General features: G+C 45.9%; 1 protein-coding gene across 1 annotated transcript in view; it reads left to right on the top strand.

The window, feature by feature from the left end:
• LOC140482028 (apolipoprotein L3-like) overlaps positions 1-19,028 on the top strand; it is a 243,560-nt gene that overhangs the window by 191,439 nt on the left and 33,093 nt on the right. Inside the window, exon 3 of the mRNA XM_072578884.1 lies at positions 17,879-17,969. The gene's annotated coding sequence lies outside the window, so the exon portion shown is untranslated. The remainder of the gene's footprint in view (positions 1-17,878; positions 17,970-19,028) is intronic.

Genomic DNA, 19,028 nt, shown 5'->3' with positions numbered 1-19,028 from the left:
GTACCCTCCTCACTGTCCTGTACCCTCCTCACTGTCCCCTACCCTCCTCACTGTTCCGTACCCTCCTCACTGTCCTGTACCCTCCTCACTGTCCCGTACCCTCCTCACTGTCCCCTACCCTCCTCACTGTCCCATTCCCTCCTCACTGTCCTGTACCCTCCTCACTGTCCTGTACCCTCCTCCCTGTCCCGTACCCTCCTCACTGTCCTGTCCCCTCCTCACTGTCCCGTTCCCTCCTCACTGTCCCGTACCCTCCTCACTGTCCCCTACCCTCCTCACTGTCCCGTTCCATCCTCTCTGTCCCGTACCCTCCTCACTGTCCTGTACCCTCCTCACTGTCCTGTACCCTCCTCACTGTCCCGTACCCTCCTCACTGTCCCATTCCCTCCTCACTGTCCTGTACCCTCCTCACTGTCCTGTACCCTCTTCACTGTCCTGTACCCTCCTCACTGTACTGTACCCTCCACACTGTCCCGTACCCTCCTCACTGTCCTGTACCCTCCTCACTGTCCTGTACCCTCCTCACTGTACTGTACCCTCCACACTGTCCCGTACCCTCCTCACTGTCCCCTACCCTCCTCACTGTCCCGTTCCATCCTCTCTGTCCCGTACCCTCCTCACTGTCCTGTACCCTCCTCACTGTCCCGTACCCTCCTCACTGTCCCATTCCCTCCTCACTGTCCTGTACCCTCCTCACTGTCCTGTACCCTCCTCACTGTCCTGTACCCTCCTCACTGTACTGTACCCTCCACACTGTCCCGTACCCTCCTCACTGTCCCGTTCCCTCCTCACTGTCCTGTTCCCTCCTCACTGTCCCGTACCCTCCTCACTGTCCTGTACCCTCCTCACTGTCCTGTACCCTCCTTACTGTACTGTACCCTCCACACTGTCCCGTACCCTCCTCACTGTCCCGTACCCTCCTCACTGTCCTGTTCCCTCCTCACTGTCCCGTACCCTCCTCACTGTCCTGTACCCTCCTCACTGTCCTGTACCCTCCTCACTGTCCCGTACCCTCCTCACTGTCCCGTACCCTCCTCACTGTCCCTTACCCTCCTTGCTGTCCCGTTCCCTCCGCACTGTCCCGTACCCTCCTCACTGTCCCTTACCCTCCTCACTCTCCCGTTCCCTCCGCACTGTCCCGTACTCTCCTCAATGACCTGTACCCTCCTCACTGTCCCGTACCCTCCTCACTGTCCCGTACCCTCCTCACTGTCCCTTACCCTCCTTGCTGTCCCGTTCCCTCCTCACTATCCCTTACCCTCCTCACTGTCCCTTACCCTCCTCAATGTCCTGTAACCTCTTCACTGTCCCTCACCCTCTTCACTGTCCCGTACTCTCCTCACTATTCTCTTCCGTCCTCACTGTCCAGCGCTGACCTGTGCCTTCCTTAGTCTGAACAACTTAGAGTCATAGACTCCTGTAGCACGGAGACAGGCCATTTGTCCAAACTGGTGCATGCCAACTTATTTTCCTTCCTCTCCCTTTTATCTGATCAAAGCTGGGGCAATTGGCCTGTCTCTTTGTGGATTGTGTGTAGCATTCCTTGTTCCAATCTTACTCAGGTCCCTCCCACAACTCTTTCTCCTTTACAGTGATGACATTGTCAGTGCTGCTTTCTCTCTGCAGATGCTGCCAGACCTGCTGAGTTTCTCCAACTGTTTCTGTTTTTATCCCAAATGGCACTAATTTGATATCCAAACAGTGAGAAGAAATGATATTTAAAAATTACGCACCCTGTGATGTTGTTTTTCTGTTCAGATGAGAAGTGATGCTGCAGTGGTCACATTGCCAGGCAGCAGACTAACTTTCTCGAGAAAAACTGAAAGACTGCAGATGCTGTAAATCAGAAACAAAATCAGAAATTGCTGGAAAAGCTCAGCAGGTCTGGCAGCATCTGTGGAGAGAAATCAGAGTTAACCTTTCGGGTCGAGTGACCCTTCCTCAGAATCCCTAAAGCTGACTGTCATGGTTTGAAGATGTTGGTTCAAACATCACCTTGTGTTTTATTCCCCCTAGTGTTTCTCACCCTGAAGTGTTATCACACACCAACTGAGTGACCTTCCCACCGCTAAAATCCCTGTGACTTTGTTTATTTAGCCTACTGACCACCACCAGTAAAACACCTGTGTAACTGATTGAATCATTACAAACAAAGCCCACAATTCAAGCTTTCAAAGGTGAGGGATGGGGTGTTAACCTACTGGCTTTTGTTTCCAATCAGTTAATTAATAACTAGCCATAGGAATGGTGACCATGGGCGAAATCCTCCCAGACCCTGGTTGACATGAGTATTTGTGGGCTGGTTAGGAAAATGGGATACTTGACATCAAAAATAAAGAGGTAAAAACAATGACTGCAGATGCTGGAAACCAGATTCTGGATTAGTGGTGCTGGAAGAGCACAGCAGTTCAGGCAGCATCCAAGTAGCTTCGAAATCGAAGTTTCGGCCAAACTTCGATTTCGAAGCTACTTGGATGCTGCCTGAACTGCTGTGCTCTTCCAGCACCACTAATCCAGAATCAAAAATAAAGGCCAATTCTCCAACTAGGTGTTGCACTGTAACAAGAGAGTTTGAGTAGTGAGCACTAAATCAGAGACACTAAATCAATACTTTTCATCAGGACACTGTTGCTGATGTGAATATTGAGTCACAAGTGATTAGAATGGATGGCCTTGAGGTACGTAGGGAAGAGGTCTGGGGAATACTGGAAAGGATGAAAATAGATAAGTCCCCTGGGCCTGATGGCATTTATCCTAGGATCCTCTGGGAAGCTAGAGAGGAGATAGCGGAGCCATTGGCCTTGATTTTTAGGTCGTTGTTGTCTTCAGGAATAGTGCCAGAAGACTGGAGGATAGCGACTGTGGCCCCTTGTTCAAGAAGGGGAGCAGGGATAGCCCGAGTAACTATAGGCCAGTGAGTCTCACTTCTGTTGTGTGCAAAGTCTTAGAAAGAATTGTAAGGGATAGGATTTATGAACATCTGGATAGGAATAATGTGACCAAGGATAGTCAGCATGGCTTTGTGAAGGGCAGGTCGTGCCTCACAAACCTTATTGAATTCTTTGAGAAGGTGACCAAGGAAGTGGACGAGGGTAAAGCAGTAGATGTGGTGTATATGGATTTTAGCAAGGCGTTCGATAAGGTACCCCATGGCAGGCTAATGCAAAAACTACGGAGGTATGGCATTGAGGGTGCATTAGAGGTTTGGATTAGGAATTGGCTGGCTGGAAGGAGACAGAGGGCAGTAGTTGATGGTATAGGTTCATTTTGGAGCGCAATTACTAGCGGTGTTCCACAAGGATCTGTTTTGGGACCATTGCTGTTTGTCATTTTTATAAATGACCTGGAGGAGGGGCTTGAAGGCTGGGTGAGCAAGTTTGCGGATGACACGAAAGTCGGTGGAGTTGTGGACAGCGAAGAAGGATGTGGCAGGTTACAGCGCGATATAGATAAGTTGCAGAGCTGGGCAGTAAGGTGGCAAATGGAATTCAATGTAGCTAAGTGTGAAGTCATTCACTTTGGTAGGAGTAACAAGAAGATGGATTACTGGGCTAATGGTAGACTACTTGTTAGTGTGGATGAGCAGAGGGATCTTGGTGTCCATGTCCACAGATCTTTGAAAGTTGCCACCCAGGTAAATAGTGCTGTGAAGAAGGCATATGGTGTACTGGGCTTTATTGGTAGAGGAATTGAGTTCCGGAGTCCTGAGGTCATGTTGCAGTTGTATAAGACTCTGGTGCGGCCTCATCTGGAGTATTGTGTGCAGTTTTGGTCGCCATACTACAGGAAGGATATGGAGGCATTGGAACGAGTGCAGAGGAGGTTTACCAGGATGTTGCCTGGTATGGTAGGAAGATTGTATGAGGAAAGGCTGAGGCACTTGGGACTTTTCTCATTGGAGAAAAGAAGGTTTCGGGGAGATTTGATAGAGGTGTACAAGATGATTAGGGGTTTAGATAGGGTTGACAGTGAAAACCTTTTTCCGCGTATGAGGTCAGCTGTTACTAGGGGACACAGCTTTAAATTAAGGGGTGGTAGGTATAGGACAGATGTTAGGGGTAGATTTTTTACTCAGCGGGTTGTGAGTTCATGGAATGCCCTGCCAGTAGCAGTGGTGGACTCTCCCCCTTTATGGTCATTTAAGCGGGCATTGGACAAGCATATGGAGGTTATTGGGCTAGTGTAGGTTAGGTAGGCTTCGGTCGACGCAACATCGAGGGCCGAAGGGCCTGTACTGCGCTGTATTTTTCTATGTTCTATGTTCTATAGCAGCAAGAGACCCATTTGTATGCATTGGCATGCCATTATTATCTACTTGCCCCCTCAATGATATACAGTTTCCTGTTCTCCCACCAACTGGATAGAACCTAGGCAGTGACCATTCTCGACCTGAAAATTAAACTCCAGCTCACCACTTCCTCATCCAGCCTTCACTTGGATGGTAGTCACCAACATCCTATGGCATGCTCTAGGAATGGCAATCACCCACACACCCAGTCCACAGAGGTTGGCATCAGATGCATACCAGCCTCACTGCACTGTCATGCCATGTCTCCTACAATCCAGTTCTAGAGTTATACAGCACAGAAACAGCCCTTTGGTCCAACTTGTCCATGCCGACCAGATACCCTAACCTAATCTAGTCCCATTTGCCAGCAGTTGGCCCATATCCCTCTAAACCCTTCCTGTTCGTATACCCATCCAGATGCCTTTTAAATATTATAATCATACTCACTTCCACCACTCCCTTTGGCATCTCATTCCATACACACCGTCTGTGTGAAAAGGTTGGGACTCAGGTCACTTTTAAATCTTTCCCTTCTCAGCTTAAACCTTCTGCATGTCAATGCTGCACAGTCAGAGAACAGGACATTAGGAGAGTATGGATGGGCCATGGAAAGAGCTTGGCTAGCAGGGTTAAAGAGAATCCCAAGGCGTTCTATACATACATTAAAAACAAAAGGACAACTAAGGAGAAGGTAGAATCAAGAAAGAAGTGGTGCCAGGTCACTCGAAAAGCATTAAAGTGGATAAGTTCCCAGGGTCCCACAGTATCTACCCCAGGTTGTTGAGAGGACCATGAGAGGAGATTGCTGGGGCCTTTACCAAGATCCTCATTATCCACTGGAGAGTCCCAGAGGACTGGTGAGTAGCTAGTGGTGTTCCTCTGTTCAGGAAGAGAAATAGGGATAATTCAGGAAACTATAGACTAGTGAATCTCACATCGGTGTTTGGGAAGCTTTTGGATACAATGTTAGTAATAAGATTTACGTGCATTTGGAAAAACGTAGCCTAATTAGAGACAATCAGCATGGCTCCGTACAGAGAAGGTCATGAGTTATTAACTTGATTGAATTTTTCGAGGAGGTGATGAAAGGGATCAATGAGGGTAGAGCAATGGATATTGTCTACATGGATGTTTATGACAAGATCCCTCATTGTAAGCTCATCCAGAAGAATAAGATGCCTGGGATCCATGGTGACTAGCCACTTGTGTTCAGAATTAGAAGGCAGAGGGCAGTGGTGGAAAGGTATTTTTCAGGATGGAGGTCCATGACTAGTGATGTTCCATAGGGATCCACACTGGGATCTCTGCTGTTTGTGATATATATATATAAATTACTTAGATGAGAATGTAGATGATGGGGGGCGGGGGGGGGGGGGGGGTGGGTATGCTGCGGGGACAGGGTAAATTTGCAGACAATACAAAGGTTGTTGGAGTTGTGGATAGTGTAGAAGGTTGGCAAAGGATACAGCAGGATATAGATCAGTTGCATGTCTGGGTGGAGAAATGGCAGATGGAGATTAATCCGGGTAAGTGGGAGGTGCTGCACTTTGGGAGATCAAATGTTAAGGAAAAATATACAGTTAGTGGCAGGACTCTGAACAGCATTGATGTACAGAGGGATGAGAGGGGTTCAAGTCCATAGCTCCCTGAAAATGACCACTCAAGTAGGTAGGGTGGTAAAACGGCTTACGGTATGCTTGCCTTTGTATTGAGTACAAGAGTCAGGATGTCATATTGCAGCTGTATAAGACATCTTTGGTTAGGCTACACTTTGTCCAGTTGTGGTTGCCAATAATTCAAGAAGGATGTGGAGTCTTTGGAGAGGGTGCAGAAGACGTTTACCAGGTTGCTGCCTGGGTTAGAGGGTATGAGCTATAAGAAGAGGTTAGGAAAACCTGTGGTTGAAGCTGAGGGGAGACTTGATAGACGTCTATAAAATTATGAGATGTAAAGATAGTGTGGACAGTCAGAATCTTGTTCCCAGAATTGGAACATCTAACACGAGGGGGCAAGCATTTAAGGTGACAGGGGGAAAGTTCAAAGGAGATGTGAGGGGCAAGTTTTTTACACAGAGAGTGGTAGCAGTCTGGAACACGCTGTTAGGAATAGTGATGGAGGCAGATACAATAGGGCATTTAAGGGGCTTTTGGAATAAGCAAGGAATGGAGGGTTATGGACCAAGGGCAGGCAGAAGGGATTTAAATTGGTGCCACGTTCAGCACAGCACTGTGAGCTGACATTGATGGAAAGATTGTTGTCTTTACATCATGCCATTAAGCACTCAATCTCTTTCCTGTTCTCTGTCTTATCGTTGTTCAAGACTCAACATACAACTGTGGTGTTGTCAGTAAACTTGTAAATGGAATTAGAACTGAATTTGGCCACACGTTTGTGAGTGTATAAGGAGTATAGTAAGGGGCTGAGTACACAGCTTTGCAGGGCAGCCATGTTGAAGAGGTGTTGTCGCCTATTCTTACTGATTGTGGTCTATGGGTGACAAAGTTGAGGATTCAGTTACAGAGTGGGGACCCAGGTCTTGAAGCTTAGAAATGAGTTTGTTTAGGATTGTGGTATTGAAGATGGACTTGTAATCAATGAGTAGGTGCTGCTGATTACGTTGGCCCACCTTGTACAGCATTCCCTGGTTGGGACCAGCATTTATTGCCCGTCCCTAGTTGCCCCTTGAGGTAGGGGTGAGCTGCCTTCTTGAACCGCTGCAGTCCATGTGCTGTGGATTGACCCACAATGCCCTAAGGGAGGGAATACCAGGATTTTGACCCAGCGACTGTGAATGACAATATATTTCCAAGTCAGGATGGTGAGTGGTTTGGAGGCGAACTTGCTGGGAGTGGTGTTCCCGTGTATCAGCTGCCCTTGTCCTTCTAGATGGAAGTAGTCATGGGTTTGGAAGGTGCTGTCTGAGAATCTTTGGTGATTTTTTTGCAGTACATCTTGTAGATAGTACATACTGCTGCTACTGAGTGTCGGTGGTGAAGGTAGTGGATGCTTGTGGATGTGGTGCCAATCAAGTGGGCGTTGTTTTGTCCTGAATGGTGCCAAGTTTCATGAGTGTTGTTGGAGCTGCCAATGGGCAGTAACTCATCACTCTCCTGACTTGTGCTTTGTAGATGGTGGACAGGGATTTGTGGAGTCAGAAAATGAGTTACTTGCTCTTATAGCTACTGTATTTATGTGGTGAGTCAAATTCAGTCTTTGGTCAATGGTAACCCCCAGGATGTTGAGAGCAGAGGATTCAGTAGTAGTAATGCCATTGAATGTCAACAGGCAATGGTTAGACTTTCTCTTGTTGGAAATGGGCATAGACTGGCATGTGTGGTGCAAATGTTACTTTGAGAAAAGGTAGAAGAATGGAATTGAGGATTATCAGATCAGCCGTAATATTATTGCATCGTGGAGTAGACTTGATGGGCTGAATGGTCTATTTATGTTCATAATTATGGTCTTATGGTAAGTTGTCATAGAGTCATAGATTTGTACAAAATGGAAATAGACCCCTTTGGTTCAACTCATGCCGACCAGATATCCTAACCTAATCTAGTCCCATTTGCCAGCACTTGGCCATATCCTTCTAAAGCCTTCCTATTCATATACCCATCCAAATGCCTTTCAAATGTTGTAATCATACCAGCCTCCATTACTTCCTCTGGCAGCTCACTCTATAATTGTACCATCCTCTGCATCCTGTGAAATCTTTCACCCTCTCACCCTATAGTTCTGGACTTCCCCACCCTAGAGAAAAGACCTTGTCCATTCATTGTATCCATGCCCCTCATGATTTTATAAACCTCTATAAGGTCATACAAGGGGACATAAATTTAAGGTGAAGGGTGGAAGGTATAGGGGAGATGTCAGGGGTGGGTTCTTCACCCAGAGAGTGGTGGGGGCATGGAATGCGCTGCCCGTGGGAGTGGTAGAGTCAGATTCATTGGCGACCTTTAAGCGGCATTTGGATAGGTACATGGATGGGTGCTTAATCTAGGATAGAAGTTCGGCACAACATCGTGGGCCGAAGGGCCTGTTCTGTGCTGTATTGTTCTATGTTCTATGTTCTATGTTCTATGTTCTATGTTCTATAAGGTCACCCCTCAGCCTCTGATGCCCCAGGGAAAATAGTCCCAGTCTATTCAGCCTCCCACTACGGCTCAGATCCTCCAACCCTGGCAATATCCTTGTAAATCCTTTCTGAACCTTTTCAAGTTTCACACTATCCTTCCTATAGCAGAGAGACCAGAATTGAACCAATATTTGAAAGTGTCCTGTACAGCCACAACATGACCTCTCAGTGCCTGAACTCAATGCACTGACCAATAAAAGCAAACAAGTTTTTTTCCTGCCTGGTAGCAGCAGGACACAGCAGAGGTGACGTTGGGACTAGGAGGTTGCTGGGAAGGTAAGGACTTAGTATGTATTTGGGCAGTGGTATCCCCTGCGGTCATCTCCATCCAAAACAGGTATACCATTTTGTATACTGTTGGGGGAGATGGCTCACCAGGGGAGGGCAGCAATTGCCAGGATCATGGCACCGTGGCGGGCACTGCTGTTCAGAAGGGCGGGAAAAAGACTCGTAGGGCCATAGTCATAGGGGATTCTATTGTAAGGGGAGTAGATAGGCTGTTCTGTGGCTGAAAACGAGTCTCTTGGATGGTATGTTGCCTCCCAGGTGCTCGGCTCAGAGGTGTCACTGATCGGCTGCAGAGCATTCTGAAAGGGGGGGGGGGGTTGAACAGCCAGTTATTGTGGTGCATATAGGCACCAACGATATAAGTAGAAAACGAGATGAGGTCCTGAAAGAAGAATTCAGGGAGCTAGGAGAGATGTTAAAGAGGAGGACCTCAAAGGTAGTGATCTTGGGATTGCTATCAGTGCCACATGCTAGCCAACGTAGAAAGGAAAGAATAGGCAGGATGAACACGTGACTTGAGGGATGGTGTAGGAGGGAGGGGTTCAGATTTGTGGGACATTGGGATCGGTTCTGGGGAAGGTAGGATTATTACAAATTGGATGGTCTACACCTGAACCAGACCGGAACAAATGTCCTTGGGGGAGTTTTTGTTACTGCTGTTGGGGAGGGTTTAAACTAATGTGGCGGGGGGGCGGGGTGGTGGGAACCAGAAGAGAAGACAGTGAGGTGGAAACTAGAGGCTGTAAGGAACAGGATCATGAAGTTCGCATTACCACGGGGAAGATTAGGCAGAGAGCAGATGAATGCAAAGGAACTGGTGGTCAGAAGTGCAAATGTTTTAATGCAAGGAGTATAGTGTGTAAGGCAGATGAACTTAGGGCTTGGATTGGTGCCTGGGAGTATGATATTATTGCAATCACAGAGACTTGGTTGAAGGAAGGGCATGACTGGCAACTAAATGTTCCAGGATACGGACGCTTCAGACAGGAGAGGGAGGGATGTAAAAGGGGGGAGGAGTTGCGTTGCTGGTCAGGAATGATATCACGGCTGTGCTAAAGGAGGACACTATGCAGGGCTTGAGCAGTGAGGCATTATGGATAGAGCTGAGAAATAAAAAGGGTGCAGTTACATTGTTGGGGCTGTACTACAGGCCTCCCAACAGTGAGCGAGAGGTAGAGGAACAAATAGGTAAACAGATTATGGAAAGATGTAGAGGCAACAGGGTAGTGGTGATGGGAGATTTTAATTTTCCCAACATTGACTGGGATACACATAGTGTCAGAGGGGCAGAATTTGTGAGGAGCATCCAGAAAAGTTTTCTACAGCAGTATGTCAATAGTCTGACAAGGGAAGGGGCCATTTGGTGTTGGGGAATGAGCCAGGCCAGGTGGTAGAAATTGCAGTCGGAGATTTCTTTGGGAACAGTAACCACAATTCTGTAAGTTTTAGAATACTCATAGACAAAGATGAGAGTGGCCCTAAGGGAAGGGTACTAAACTGGGCCAAGGCCAATTATATTAAAATTTGATAGGAGCTGGGAAATGTGGATTGGGGACAACTATTTGAAGGGAAGTCCACATTTGATATGTGGAAGGCTTTCAAAGATAGGTTGACGCTAGTGCAGGGTAGACAAGTCCCTTTGAAAGCAAGGGATAAGAAAGGCAAGATTCGTGAACTGTGGATGACAGGAAAAATTGTGTAACTAGTCAAGAGGAAAAGGGAAGCACACATAAGGTCCAGGCAGCTATGAACAGAACGAGCCTTGGAGAAATAATGGGAGAGTAGGACCAGTCTTAAACGAGGAATCAAACAGGCTAAAAGGGGTCATGAAATAACTTTCACAAGCAGAATTAAGGAGAATCCCAAGGCCTTTTATTCATATATAAGAGGCAAGAGGGTAACTAGAGAAAGGGTTGGTCCACTGAAGAAAAAGGAAGGAAGGTTGTGTGTTGAACCTGAGAAAATGGGTGAGATTCTCAATGATTACTTTGCATCAGTGTTCACTGAGGAGAGAGACATGATGAATGTTGAGATTAGAGATAGAAGTTTGTTTACTCTGGATCACGTTGACATAGGGAGGGAAGATGTGTGGGTAGGCTAAAGGATATTAAGGTGGACAAATCCCCAGGACCGGAGGGGATCTATCCCAGGTTGCTGAGAGAGGTGAGAGAGGAAATAGCTGGGGCCTTGACAGATATCTTTGTGGCATCCTTAAATACAGGTGAGGTGCCGGAGGACTGGAGAGTTGCTAATGTTGTCCCCCAATTTAAGAAGGGTAGTAGGGATATTCCGGGTAACTACAGACCAGTGAGCCTGCCGTCAATGGTGGGGAAGTTGCTGGAGAAGGTACTGAGGGATAGGATCTATTTATGTTTAGAAAAGAATGAGCTTCTCAGTGATAGACAACATGGTTTTGTGCGGGGGAAATCGTGCCTTACCAACTTAATAGTGTTCTTTGAGGAAGTGACCAAGTTAATAGATGAAGGAAGGGCTGTAGATGTCATATATGTGGACTTTAGTAAGGCATTTGAAAAGATTCCCCATATGGTATGCTTGCCTTCACTGGACGGAGTATTGAGTACAAGAGTATAGTAAATTGTACAAGACTTTGGTTCGGCCTCATTTAGAATACTGTGTACAGTTCTGGGTGCCACATTACCTGAAGGATGTGGACGCTTCAGCGAGGGTGCGGAGAAGGTTTACGAGGTTGTTGCCTGGTGTGGAAGGTGCTAGCTATGAAGACAGGTTGAAGAGGTTAGGATTGTTTTCATTAGAAAAAAGGAGATTGAGGGGGAACCTGATTGAGGTCTATAAAATCATGAAGAGTATAGGACAGGGTGGATAGAGATAAGCTTTTACCCAGGGTAAGGGATTCAATAACGAGAGGTCACGCGTTAGTTTAAGGGGGATACACACAGAAAGTACTTTATACGGAGGGTGGTAGGTGCCTGGAATGCGTTGCCAGCAGAGGTACTGGAGGCAGGCACAGTAGAATCATTTAAGGTGCGACTGGACAGATGCATTAAGCGGTAGGGAGCAGAGGGATACAGGTGCTTAGGAATTGGGTGATAGGTTTAGACAGTGGATTTGGATCAGCTCAGGCCTGGAGGGCCAAAAGGCTGTTCCTGGACTGTAAATATTCTTTGTTCTTTGTTCTTCTTTGTAAATGCCTTCCTCACTATCCTATCCACCTGCAACTCCACTTTCAAGGAACAATGAGCCTGCACTCCAAGGTCTCCTTGTTCAGCAACACTCCCGAGGACCTTACCATTAAGTGTATAACTCCTGCTAAGAATTGCCTTTCCAAAATGCAGCACCTCACATTTATCTAAATTAAACTCCCATCTGCCACTCAGCACATTGGCCCATCTGATCAAGATGCCGTTGTACTCTGAGGTAACTAACCTTCTTCACTGTACACTCCACCACCAATTTTGGTGTCATCTGCAAACTTACTAACTATACCTCCTGTCACAAAGCTGGTCCTTTTTTCTAAAAGCTGTTCTTTTTCTCAAGGATCCTGTTTCCTTGATTTCTTTTCAGGGGGTGGTAAAGCACTCCGGGCTCCAAAATGGCTATATTTGTACAAAGATAAAAGAGTGTTGAGAGGCCTTTTTGTTTATACGTAAACAGATAAAACTAAATAAGTCAAGGGGGTGAGGCCAGCTTTCTAGCTGAGCAGGTTAGTTCAGAACTTGAGTTAAGAGTTCAGCAGTGGAGCTGTGTCGAAACAGGCTGCTAAACTCTCTCTCCTTCTGACTTTGATCTGTAGTTCATTTTTACTGTGTTTAAGGGGTTTGTTTATTGGGACTGTTATGTATATACAGAACAGCATAATTAAGTCTAGTTTGGATGGACGGTTCTGTCGGGGTTCTTTATTCTTAGATTAGATTAGATTACATTACAGTGTGGAAACAGGCCCTTCGGCCCAACAAGTCCACACCGACCCGCCGAAGCGCAACCCACCCATACCCCTACATTTACCCCTTTACCTAACACTACAGGCAATTTAGCATGGCCAATTCACCTGACCTGCACATCTTTGGAGTGTGGGAGGAAACCGGAGCACCCGGAGGAAACCCACGCAGGCACAGGGAGAATGTGCAAACTCCACACAGTCAGTCGCTTGAGGCGGGAATTGAACCCGGATCTCCGGCGCTGTGAGGCAGGAGTGCTAACCACTGTGCCACCATGCCGCCCATAAATTCTGTTCTTTGTGTTTTATTCCGTAATTTTGTGAATACATTTTTGTCTGTTTTAAATCGTGGTAGTCAACCTAGCTAACTTACTCCTGGTAATTTTCACTTTACACTTACCAAAACAAATTGCAAAGTTACGGTTACCCCCTCAAAACATACAACAGAATTTAGGGTGTGGGTTTGAGAGGAAGGTGAGGGAGGTTTGTGAAGGTTTGTATCTCAGGTTGAGGTTTAGGGTGTAGGTTTGCTCGCTGAGCTGTAGGTTTGATATCCAGATGTTTCATTACCTGGCTAGGTAACATCATCAGTGGTGACCTCCAAGTGAAGCGAAGCTGTTGTCTCCTGCTTTCTGTTTATATCTTTCTCCTGGATGGGGATCCTGGGGTTTGTGGTGATGTCATTTCCTGTTCGTTTTCTGAGGGGTTGATAGATAGCGTCTAGATCTATGTGTTTGTTTATGACGTTGTGGTTAGAGTGCCAGGCCTCTAGGAATTCTCTGGCATGTCTTTGCTTAGCCTGTCCCAGGATAGATGTGTTGTCCCAGTCAAAATGGTGGTTTTTTCATCTGTGTGTAGGGCTATGAGGGAGAGAGGGTTGTGTCTTTTTGTGGCTAGCTGGTGTTCGTGTATCCTGGTGGCTAACTTTCTTCCTGTTTGTCCTACGTAGTGTTTGTGGCAGTCCTTGCATGGAATTTTTTAGATGACGTTGGTTTTGTCCATGGGTTGTACTGGGTCTTTTAAGTTTGTTAGTTTTTGTTTGAGAGTGTTGGTGGGTTTGTGTGCTACTAGGATTCCGAGGGGTTTTAGTCGTCTGGCTGTCATTTCTGAAACATCTTTGATGTATGGTAAGGTGGTTAGGGTTTCTGGCTGTGTTTGGTCTGCTTGTCGTGGTTTGTTCTTGAGGAATCTGCGCACTGTATTTTTTGAGTATCCGTTTTTCTTGAATACGTTGTATAGGTGGTTCTCCTCTGTTTTCTGAAGTTCACATGTGCTGCAGTGTGTGGTGGCTCATTGGAATGGTGTTCTGATACAGCTTTGTTTGTGTGTGTTGGGATGGTTGCTGGTGTAGTTAAGTATTTGGTCAGTGTTTGTCGGTTTTCTGTATAGGCAGGTTTGTAATTCTCCGTTGTCCGTTCTTTCGACTGTGATGTCCAGGAATGCGAGTTTGTTTAGGATCTCTTCCTCCTTGGTGAACTTTATGCCTGTGAGGGTGTTGTTGATGATGTTAAATGTCTCTTCTATCTTGTTTCGTTTTGTGATGACAAAAGTGTCATTTACGTAGCAGACCCAGATTTTTGGTTTGATGGTTGGTAGGGCTGTTTGTTCTACTCTTTGCATGACTGCTTCTGCTATGAATCCTGATAGCGGAGATCCCATGGGTGTGCTGTTGGTTTGTTTGTAGACTATGTTGTTGAAGGTGAAGTAGGTCGTGAGGCACAGGTCCACTAGTATCATGATGTTCTCGTTGGTAATGTGATTGATGGTGGTTGGGGTGTGTGTGTGATGGTCTGTTCTAAAAGTGTGGTGAGTGTTTCCTTTGCCAGGTCGATGTTGGTGGAGGTGAACAGGGCTGTTACATCGAATGAGATCATTGTTTCGTCTTCCTCTATTTTGGTGTTTTTGATGATTTTTAGGAATTCCTGGGTGGAGTGGATGGAGTGCTGTGACTCTTCTACTAGGTATTTCAGTCTTGCGTGTAGTTCTTTGGCCAGTCTGTAAGTTGGTGTTCCGGGTAGTGAGACTATGGGTCTGAGGGGGGGCTCCTGGTTTATGGATTTTTGGTAGTCTGTAGAATCGTGGGGTGTTGGTCCCATCGGGTTTCATTTTCTGGAATTCCGTCTTGTTTAATTGTCCAGAATTGTGTAATTTTCAGAGGAGATACGTAATCTTGTTTCCTAGTTGTGGGGTTGGGTCTAGCGCCACCTGTTGGTAGGTGTTGGTGTCTGCGAGTAGTGCATTGGCTTTCTCTATGTAGTGCCTTCTGTACAGGATGACTGTGAGCCGACCTTTGTCTGCAGGTAATATAACGATGTTTTTGTCTTTTTTGAGGTTTTCTAGGGCTTTCTTTTCTTGTGTGTTCAGTTTGTTTCCTTCCCTCTTTCGGCTCAGAGTAGGTGCAACTGTCTGTCTGATCGTTTGTTGTGTTTCTTCCGTGAGTTTGTTGTCCTTCAATGTGGTTTCTAATGCCACTAGGAAATCCTTCTTGTCAGCATCTCAGTAATTGAAATTTAGTCCTTTTACTCGTACTGCTTTTTTGTGTCTGACAGGTTCCGGTCTGATAAGTTCTTTATCCATGCCGCTGTGTTATCAGTTTTGTTTTATTCTGTGAGTTTGTCAAGTTTTTTCTTCAGGTCCCGATTTTTCTTTATCTGTGTTTGTCGTTCTTTGGTGTTTATGGCTCATTCTACCGCGTCTGTCCATTCTTGATTTGTTGCTTGTTTGAATAACGGTTTTTGGCGCGCAACTTCCCGGTTGTATTTTCGGAGTCTGTGGTGGGCGTCATTGATTAGTTCTCAGAGCATTCTGCGGCCATGTAATACTTCTGGCTTGAGGTGTTTTTATCGGCAGTTTATATTGGAGACATTTGGCAGTACCTGTTTTCTTAAACATTCATGCAGGAAGTACAGTTGTTCGTGGGTGGAACTCTCTCGGATGGCATTCCTTTCCCATCTTTGGGCAAGTTGTAGCGTGTTGCGCCCATAGGTTTTTGCAAGGTTTGTGAAGGTTTGTAGCTCAGGTTGAGGTTTAGGGTGTAGGTTTGCTCGCTGAGCTGTAGGTTTGATATCCTGGGTCCACTACGTAGTTGACACCTTTGTCATCACAAAACGAAACAAGATAGAAGAGACATTTAACATCATCAACAACACCCTCACAGGCATAAAGTTCACCAAGGAGGAAGAGATCCTAAACAAACTCGCATTCCTGGACGTCACAGTCGAAAGAACGGACAACGGAGAACTACAAACCTGTGTATACAGAAAACCGACAAACACTGACCAAATACTTAACTACACCAGCAACCATCCCAACACACACAAACGAAGCTGTATCAGAACACTATTCCAACGAGCCACCACACACTGCAGCACAGGCGAACTTCGGAAAACAGAGGAGAACCACCTATACAACGTATTCAAGAAGAACGGATACTCAAAAAATACAGTGCGCAGATTCCTCAAGAACAAACCATGACAAGCAGACCAAACACAGCCAGAAACCCTAACCACCTTACCATACATCAAAGAAGTTTCAGAAATGACAGCCAGACTACTAAGACCCCTTGGAATCCTAGTAGCACACAAACCCACCAACACTCTCAAACAAAAACTAACAAACTTAAAAGACCCAGTACAACCCATGGACAAAACCAACGTCGTCTACAAAATTCCATGCAAGGACTGCCACAAACACTACGTAGGACAAACAGAAAGAAAGTTAGCCACCAGGATACACGGACACCAGCTAGCCACAAAAAGACACGACCCCCTCTCCCTCATAGCCCTATACACGGATGAAAAAACCACCATTTCGACTGGGACAACACATCTATCCTGGGACAGGCTAAGCAAAGACATGCCAGAGAATTCCTAGAGACCTGGCACTCCAACCATAACGTCATAAACAAACACATAGATCTAGACGCTATCTATCAACCCCTCAGAAAACGAACAGGAAATGACATCACCACAAACCCCAGGATCCCCATCCAGGAGAAAGATATAAACAGAAAGCAGGAGACAACAGCTTCGCTTCACTTGGAGGTCGCCACTGATGATGTTACCTAGCCAGGTAATGAAACGTCTGGATATCAAATCTACAGCTCAGCGAGCAAACCTACACCCTAAACCTCAACCTGAGTTATGAACCTTCACAAACCTTGCATACAACAGAATGTTTTGGGTAGTCTGGCCTAGTCCATAATGCTCCTATGCTCACATCCAAACCATTTATATAAATGACAAAAAACAGTGGACTGATCCTTGTGGCACTCCACTGGTCACAGGCCTCCGGTCTGAAAGGCAACCCTTCACCACCACCCTCTGTCTCCTCCCTCTGAGCCAGTTCTGTATCCAAATGGCTAGTTCTTCCTGTATTCCATGAGATCAAACCTTGCTAACCAGTTTACCATGTCAGCCCAAACCTGGTAGGATAAATGGTTAAAGTGCAAGAACAGCCATGATCATACTGAACAGCCGAGCAGGCATCACAGCCCTATTGTCTACCCATCCTCTTACACCTTGTGTCTTGGCCTCACAGAAAAATGAGTGGAAAATATTTTACATAGTTTACAAATTAGCTGGTAACTGAGCAGTGAGATTACAGAGGAGGATATTTGAATGAAAAACCTCCAAGTTCCATCTCTTGAAGTACCACCCTGTCACCACCAATTTCCAAGAGCCCAGCTACAAAGCAAGGCTCATATCTGATGTTTAATGTCGGTTTATATCTCATGGGGGAGTGATTAGAGGTGGATGTGGGTGTGTTGTGCTCTGTTCTACTGAGCCTTGCTGTGATCTATCTGGAATAGTTGTACAATTGCATTCCCTTTTAGGCACTAGGAGGTTTCCAGTGGGTTCGACCTGGTTGTAAGAGATCTCACAGTAAAAGAGGTTAAGGGTCAGGTGAGGAACAGGATGTAAGGCTGTCACCCTGACTCATTATCTGACTCAGTTAGCTGCTACAAGTGCAGGATCAAGGAATTCACTCCTTTCAGGTGGGGATAGGTTTTAACGCCACAGTGACAAGAAGGGGTTCCTGTTCATTGTGCAATTTTGTTTAAAATGTATCTACGTTTCTGTGCATTATTGAATCGAATGCCACTGTTACCATTTGTTTGGTTAAGTGGAGGCTGTGAGTTGACCTTGAAGTAAGAATGTCATGTTCTCACTGATAACTGGGGCACGTCTGCGTACTGGAAACAGACAATTTATTTAAATTCCTCATTGTGTGCGTGGCTTTGATCACACAGAGTGCTGGAAGTGGTCAGGAACAGCCAATGTCAGTCAATCAGCAGCAAGTGAAGGTCCCTCAGCATTGCCAAGTCTTTGCTTCAGGACAGGGTAAGTACAGTATGTTTTAATCGCCTGTCCCTAGTTGTCCTTTAAAACTGGGGAACTCCGAGTGGAATTGTCTGAGATCACACTGGGCAGGAGACAATGAAAGATCTAGTTGAGCTTTTACAACATTAATAGCTTTCGTTAAGCATATTCACAAACTCGCAGATGTGTTAAATGACTATGGTGATGGGATTTGTAGTCAAGAAAGTAGATTACTCTCCCAATACCTTATAATGGCTGGTTACTGAACACTGATGTGCAACATCAGCCTGAATAAAGGTATGCTGCATGCTTATAAAGGTAAGACCCTGCTATCTGCTTACTCAAACCCAATCAGAGCAATTGGAAATCAGTTCAAAAGTGAACAAATTAGCTGATTGCAATATTGTCAAAATAAGGTTTGATTTTGGAAGGAGTAACAGGAATGCAGAGTACTGGGGTGAATGGTAAGATTCTTGGTAGTGTAGATTAGCAGAGAGATCATGGTGTCCATGTGCATAGATCCCTCAAAGGGCTTTTAAGAAAGCATACAGTGTGTTAGCTTTTATTAGTAGAGGGATTGAGTTTCGGAACCACAAGGTCATGCTGCAGCTGTACAAAACTCTGGTGAGGCCGAACTTGGAGTATTGCATACAGTTCTGGTCACTGCATTACAGGAAGGATGTGGAAGGTTTGGAAAGGGTTCAGAGGAGATTTACGAGAATGTTCCCTGGTATGGAGGGAAGGTCTTACAAGGAAAGGCTGAGGGACTTGAGGCTGTTTTCATTAGAGAGAAGAAGGTTGAGAAGTGACTTAATAGAGACATACAAGATAATCAGAGGGTTAGATAGGGTGGAAAGGGAGAGCCTTTTTCCAAGTATGGGGATGGATAGCACGAGGGGCCATAGCTTCAAATGGAGGGCTGATAGATATAGGACAGATGTCAGAGGTAGTTTCTTTACTCAGAGTAGTAGGGGTGTGGAACGCAGTGCCTGCACCAGTTGTAGACTCACCAACTTTAAGGGCATTTAAATGGTCATTGGATAGGTATATGGGCGAGAATGGAATAACATAGATTAGATG

Source organism: Chiloscyllium punctatum, chromosome 1, assembly GCF_047496795.1.
Source record: "Chiloscyllium punctatum isolate Juve2018m chromosome 1, sChiPun1.3, whole genome shotgun sequence".
NCBI lineage: Eukaryota > Metazoa > Chordata > Chondrichthyes > Orectolobiformes > Hemiscylliidae > Chiloscyllium > Chiloscyllium punctatum.
Note: the sequence above shows the minus strand (reverse complement) of the source record. Positions and strands in the feature narration are given on the sequence as shown.